A 6,665-nucleotide genomic window follows, 5' to 3' on the forward strand; every position below is an offset into this window, starting at 1 on the left:
CGCAGCCCCAAAGCAGCTCCTGGCTTTGATCCCGTGCCTGCTGTGCCCCTTGAGCTGGGCTGTCACTGCCTGCATGACATTTGGTGGCTTTGGGGGTCACCGGTGGCCTTGGCAGCGCTGAGTTAATTCCATCTCAGAGAGTTTTTCCTGAATAATTCTGGGATTCTCTCTTGGCCTTTGCTCTTAACCTGGGCATGAACCCCAACATGAGCAGATCCTGAGGGATGCTTTCCCTCTGTTCCCAAGGATTTTTCCATGTGCTGCCCGGGGATGCTTTCCCTCTGCTCCCCAGGATTTTCCCCCTCTGCTCCCCAGGGATTTTTCCATGTGCTCATTAGGGATTTTTCCCTCTCTGTTCCCAGGATTTTCCCCTCTGCTCCCCAGGATTTTCCCCTCTGCTCCCCAGGGATTTTTCCATGTGCTCCTTAGGGATTTTCCCCCTCTGCTCCCCAGGGATTTTTCCATGTGCTCATTAGGGATTTTCCCCCTCTGCTCCCCAGGATTTTCCCCCTCTGCTCCCCAGGATTTTCCCCTCTGCTCCCCAGGATTTTCCCCCTCTGCTCCCCAGGGATTGCCCAGGGCACAGCACCCAGTGCCCACCTGGCCACCCCAGGGCCAGCTCCTGGCACACACCCAGGGCCAGATGGATTTATCCATTCCAATGATCCTTCCCAGGGTTACCCAGCAGAGAGAGGATTTTACAGCCATAATTGAGGAGAAGGCAAAGCAGGCACTGCCTGGCCCCAAAGTTGGGGAAGGGGCAGCAGCAGGGGGGGGCTGGCAGCAGCCCCAGCAGCATTCCCAGCCCCGGGCTGCAGCTGGATGCAGAGCAGCCACACGTTCCTGCTGCTCTGTCCCCAACATCTGCTGCAGCCACAAATCCCTCCCAAAGCCAGCTCCAGACAGAGAATGCCCTTTTCACCCCGTGAATGGCGCTCCCAGCTCCCAGGGCTCGAGCTGGGCTGGGGAATGGGATCGCCTCCAGGCCCTGCCACGCTCCAGGAGCTCTTTTCCCAACTTTTCCCTGGCTCTGGATGTGCAGAGCTCAGTGGGGCTTTTCCAGCCACAGCCCTGAGCCTGGAGTGGAGCCCTCGGTGCTCCCGAGCTGGGCTGGGCCTGGGGTGAGTGTGGCTGAAAGAGGGGACAAGGGACAAAAGAAAATGGGATTTTGGAGCTTTCTGACTTTCTGTTCCCTGCCTGAGCATCCTGGGCTCCCACAGGACACATCTGGATCTCAGGGTGTCTGTGCAGGGCCAGGAGCTGGATCCTTGGGGATCCCTTCCGGCCCAGGAGATTCCAGGATTCTGATTTTTAGGAATTTTCCATCCATAACACTCCTATGATCCTACAACCCTGGAACTCCTCATGATCTGCCCCCTCCAGGCTCCCTTTTCCAAGGGAGATCCTGGGATTTTTTTCATTTGGATTTTAATTCAGCTGGGAGAACTCCAGTGCCATTCCCAAAGAGCCAGAATCCTGGGATGGATTTGCAGGAGCAGCAGCAGCATCCTGGATAAATACTTCCCAGAAAACCACCTGTGTCCCTGCCGGAGGTTTGGATTCCTGGAAAAATATTTCCCAGGGATTCCCAGGTTCTCCCTCCTTTTCTCAGGCTGGATTTGGGATGGCTGAATCCGCCCAGGAGCTGTGACACATCCCTGAGCTGCAGCAGCACAATCCCAACATAAACACATTCCCACACATCCCAGAGATGTTGTTTCTATCCTGGGGATTCCCAGGCTGCTGTGGGATCCCAGACAGGCTCCTGATCTTTAATTCTCTGTGTGAGTAATGCCTTTCCCTGCTCCTCACCCCAAACGCTCTTTCATCCTCTCCCTGTGCTTCTCCTCCCTCTGGATTTATTCCCTTTCATCCCAGCTCTGCCAGCATGGCAAACACGGCCCCAAATGCCAGAGGAAATGAGGCACAGGCAGATGCAGCAGGGATATCTGAGATAACAACAGATCCCACACCCAACCTACCCCAAATCCAGGGAATTGGCCCTGAATCTCCTTCCAGGAGCTGCTCCACAGGGAGTGGATGCAGGAATTTGGGGAGAAATCCACAGTGGCAGCTGTGAATCCCTGGGCTCCCTGCTGGAGCTGAATCTGTGGCAGGTTCCAAGTGGATGAAGGATGAATTAATTTAGGGAAAAGGGATGGTTTTATCCCAAAGCTCTGGAGGTTACAGGATATGGAGCATCCAGCCAGGATCCTCCAGTCCAGCTGTGCATGGATCACACCTGGATTGAACTCCTGGATTTAATCTGTCACCAGGACAAATCCATGGACTCCCCATCCCTCTGCTCCACAGCCTGGAAACGTCCCACCACAGCATTGTGGCTCCCTGGATATCCCCAAATCCCACGGAGAACACCCCATTCAGTGCCTCTGGCAGCCTCCTCATGCAGAACCCTCCTGGAATTCTCTCCCACCCAGCCAGGGACTGGAATCCCACCTCCCAATGGGCTCAGGATGTCACAGTGGGAAGGGGGAAAATTCCCTGGAAGTGACTTTGGCAGCCATCTGTGACCCCAGAGCTGCCCTGGGTGGCCACACCAGGAGAAGCTCCCACCAGCCTGCACTTCTCCCTGTGCTGTCTCCTCCTTCAGCCTCCAACTGGAATACCCCCAAAAATAAATCCAAAAAAGCATCTCGAGGTGCAGCTGGCAGAAAGGAAGGAGCCCTGGGCATCCCTGTGGAGCTGAGGGAAAGGAGCCAGCAGATTCCCAGGCCACAGGAGGTTCAGCTGTGGAGTTTCTAACCCAAAATTCCAGGTTTGCAGCTGGAGAGCAGCTCCAGGAAAAGCCAGCTGGAAATGAGGGATGCACATCTCACTGAGGGCCTGATCCAGGTGGATCTGAGCAGGACAGGAGCTCATCCTGAAGGGGGGAATCTGGGATAAAAATGCTGCTGGAGACGGGATTTCCTTCACCACAACTCCCAGCTATGTGTGCCCATCAGGTGCTGTCACACACACGAGTTCAGTCACTCCATAAATCACCCAAAAAAGCTCCATTTTCCCATCTAAAATCTCTCATCCCAGCAGCTCCTCCCAGTAACACCAGCAAGGCCCAGTGGCTCCCCCCCGAGCCAGCCCCATCCATCCCCGCTCCAGGCTGACCCGTGGCGTTCCCCCCAAAACGCCTGGAATGGCTCCGAGCTCAATTCCAGCCCTAATTCCAAGGCAAGGTCTCCCAGAGCTCAGCTCCAAGAGGTTTTGTAAACAAAGCCACCAAACAAAAGCCTCCCAAAGCTCGGCGTTAATGGAAAAGTTATCGGGCTGCTTTTTTCCCCTCCTCTTTTCTTTTCACGCAGCAATAAAAGAAAGCTCCTGATAAAACTCCCCCTGTAGCGTTCGCAACCCAAACGAGGAGGCTGTGGTGCCACATGGGGAGCTGCAAAAATCCCCTTTTCCCAAGCTCTCCTACCTCAGGTCCCTCAGAATCCCCAGGATTTCCCTGCAGGATCCTCCCAGGTGCTGCCACAAACAGCGCAAGGTGAGCAAGGAAACGTGGGGCTGGATGCAGGAGGAATTTGGGAATAACTTCTGCCTCCTTCCCCTAATTAAGGCCCTGCCACTAATTAAGGCCCTGCTTATTAGCAAGGGGCTCGGGAGCTGCAGCTGGCACAGAGGGGCAGTGCCAGGGCTGGGGGTGTTTCCTTAGGGAGGGATCACGGCACTGAAACTGGGGAAAAAAAATCGCAAAACATCATTTACAAAATTATTTATAAAATTTATAATTTTAATTATAATTTAAATTTAATTAAGTGATGGCATAAAATTTATCATTTTAATTTATAAAATTTATCATTTAAAATTTATAAAATTAAAAGTGATAAAATTCCAGGGATGCTTGCCCTGGAGAGCAACAGGTCCCTGACAGGCCTGGATGAGCCAGGGATGGAATTGGGATGGAAACCCTGTGGATTTGTCCCATCTTCCCACGTGTTTGCATCCTGAGGGTGCTGCAGGGAACAGATTTTCGCTCTGAGCACTGATGGATATTTTAATGTTGAGCTGCAGCCCTGGGTGACGGCATTTAGGGTTTAGTCCTGGCTCAAGCACATGTGTAAACCCAACCAGAGCTGGCCCAAATCCAGCAGAGCACTCAAACCAACGTTTTCCTGTGGATTTCACCCAGGTTTAGAGCGGGCAGGGCTGGAAATGGGAGGTGAGGATGAAGCAGCACGAGGGGAGGATGTGATGGAGCAGGAGAGGAATTGCCAGGAAGCAAAGCAGGACAGGAATTGGTGGCCCAGCAAAGATGAACCTGAATTTCTCCATTTCTGCCAGGGCACTGTTCATTATCTCCATTTCCTCCTTCCAAGAGGGAATCACTCCAAGCTGTCAGCTGGAATTGGGGAATTCTGTGTGCAGGAAGAACAACCCAAATCAGGGGTTTTTCCCCCTCTCAGTAACAGAGCAAAGCTAAAACAAGGCTGGGAATCAAAGCTGCGGGAATCCCAGGACTCGCAGAGCTCCAGGCTGAGCACAGCCAGCCACACACACCAGATCCAGCTGCAAGCAGCAGAAACCCCTCAGCACTTCATGGGAATTTGCCACCGCTTTTCCCAGCCACGAGTTAGATCCCAAAATCCCTTTTTTTCCCACCCAGAATGTTGCAGTAGCTGTGACACCAAGCTTGGCATGGCTGAATCCCTCCATCCCTGCCATGCCCTGATGCTTCCCAGCTGGAATTTTCTGGATTCTCCCTCTCTGATTGTGCCAAACAACTTCCCCAGCGAGGAAAATATTTTGCTGTCTTCAGACTGAGTAAAAATAACCCTCAATTCCCTTCTCAATTAGGTGAGGGCTGGAATGGGCTGTTAATTGGGCCTCTCTTGCCTCAGATGATCTCTGGGAAGCAGCTCAGTCCCACAGAAGCACTGGGAAGCACAGCCAGGATGGGATAATGGGGCAGCTCATCCTGGGGGGGCTGCACAGGGAAGGGGAAAAGGGATTTGGGGGAAAAAATGGGAAAGGAAAAGGTGGCAAAGGCTGGAAGTTCATTGGATGCTCCAGCTCTAAAGCACGTGGAAGAATAGATGAACTTGGAAGGAAAAAAAAATGGGAAGAAAAACATTTCCAAGGGGGCTGCATAGGGAAGGGAAGAGGGATTTTGGGGGGAAAATGGGAAAAAACAGGTGACAAAGGCTGGAAATTCCTTGGATGTTCCAGCTCTAAGACGTGTGGAAGAATCGACTGAATTTGAACAGAAAAAAAAAAAGAAAAAAACATTTCCAGGGGGGCTGCACAGAGAAGGGAAAAATGGATTTTGTAGGGGGGGAGATAGGAAGAAAAAGGTGGCAAAGGCTGGAAGTTCCTTGGATGCTCCAGCTCTAAAGCACGTGGAGGAATAATTTGGAAGGGAAAACCAGGAAGAAAAACCCGTTTCCTCGCGGATTAGAACCCGTTAATCGCGACAGAGCTACATTTGGGAATTAGCCTTTTGTTTCCCAAGAAACCCTCGGAAAACATTGCCAGGGCCCGTGTGCAGCCAGTGCCTCGGCGTGCCCCGGGCGGCTCGGTGCCAGCTCGGGAGGTGCCACCCACGCTGCCCGCCGGGCGCTGCCTCTCCCTCCCCTGTTTGCCAGCTCCTCTTTTCCCTCGGGCTGATGAATAACGGGGATAAAAAGCAGGGAAAAAAGCAGCGTGACAGTCAATTAGTGCCTGTGATGGAGCACCCCGAGCAGCTCCTGCTCCCTGGATGCTCCCGTTAAACAAACCCCAGGGTGCCCCACGTGGAAGCGAAGGAGCTGCTGGTTTATCTCCCTGTTCTCCTACAGGATCACAGCTTCTGAAGCGTCCACGAGTCCTGCTGGATCTGTAGGGAAGGCTGGGTTATGGAATGTGAGCGTGGATCCTCTCGGCAGAGGGGTTGGATGGTGGGGATTGCACCTCTGGTTGCACCTTCCTGTCACCCTCTGCCTTTGCTTCTCTTTCCTTTATTTAACTTCATTTTGTAATACTTCCAGTCCTTTGTGGTTTTTGGTTTAGATCCTTTGAATGACCCGAGGGCCAGCCAAAAGGGCAGGAAATGGGACAGCGCCTCGGGATGAACCCAAAATGAGGATTTTTGGCAAAGCAGCGCTTGGGCCTGGTGGTTGAGGTTTGTTGGAATGGGATTTTATGGGATATTGGGATAAATTTGGCTGGAGGAGCTGTGGCTGCTCCATCCCTGCAATGTCCAAGGCCAGGCTGGAGCAGGCTGGGACAGTGGGAGGTGTCCCTGCCCTGGCAGGGGTGGCACTGGGTGATTTTTAAGGTCCCTCCCAACCCAAACCATTCTGGGGTTCTCTGAAGGCCTTGAAAACCCCTGGTAATAAATCAGACAAAAGCCCAGACTCCAAACCCCTCCCTGCACTGGATTTGTGGGATTTCTCTAACCCAGCTGTGACTCAAGTGGGAATTCCTGCTTCCCTGTTTCCAACTCCGCTCCTGGATGGATGAGGGTGCCAAATGCTCCCATTTGGGGTTTTCCACCCTGGCAGATCCCACCCTGCTGAGTGAGAGCCATGCCCTGGCATCAGCACAGCCAAAACATTCCCAAATTCCTGAGGCATTGGAGGGACTCATGGGAATGCTGAGAGAGGAGCATCCCTCTCCTCCACAGCAATCCCAGGGGGCAGAGCTGCCTCCAAATAATCCCTGTTATCCCCCCA

This window comes from Geospiza fortis, unplaced genomic scaffold, assembly GCF_000277835.1.
Source record: "Geospiza fortis unplaced genomic scaffold, GeoFor_1.0 scaffold213, whole genome shotgun sequence".
In the NCBI taxonomy this organism is placed as follows: domain Eukaryota; kingdom Metazoa; phylum Chordata; class Aves; order Passeriformes; family Thraupidae; genus Geospiza; species Geospiza fortis.